Consider the following 526-nt stretch of genomic DNA (forward strand, 5'->3'; position numbering starts at 1 on the left):
AGAGCTCACTTTTTCAGAACTGGTTCTGTGTCTCTTTCCCAGGCATATGTGCCGTCAGTCATGCTCACGGCGGCACCTAATTCAGGAAGTGATGATAACATCTGATCACTCTCTCAGGTTTCACACTACACTACTGTTGTTGCTCTGAAGTATGTTCTTTGCAGTATGTTAAGTAACTATTCAAAAGCACATTGTTACTGCAAACAGTAATGAGTCAGAATGTGATTGATCAGATTCTAAAACAATTTGAAATCAGCCTGTTTAAAAATCTCATAGAAGTTCTTCAAAAGCTAGAAGCTTGTTTTGAAGTTTGTCTATGGATCTTATAGGAAATTCTTTAACAATGAGTTCTTACTGTGGCTGTCGTCACGCGCTATCGCCATTGTGTCCAGATCATCACCACTCAGAAATTTCTCGAGTCTTTTCTTAGACACAGCGGTCTGAACAAAGTTCAGAGAGTACAGATTTCTAATTAGTTCAATGATATTTTAAAGGGGTCATATGATGCGATTTAAATTTTTCCTTT

Source organism: Sinocyclocheilus grahami, unplaced genomic scaffold (genome assembly GCF_001515645.1).
Source record: "Sinocyclocheilus grahami isolate Dianchi unplaced genomic scaffold, SAMN03320097.WGS_v1.1 scaffold17592.1, whole genome shotgun sequence".
Taxonomy (NCBI): domain Eukaryota; kingdom Metazoa; phylum Chordata; class Actinopteri; order Cypriniformes; family Cyprinidae; genus Sinocyclocheilus; species Sinocyclocheilus grahami.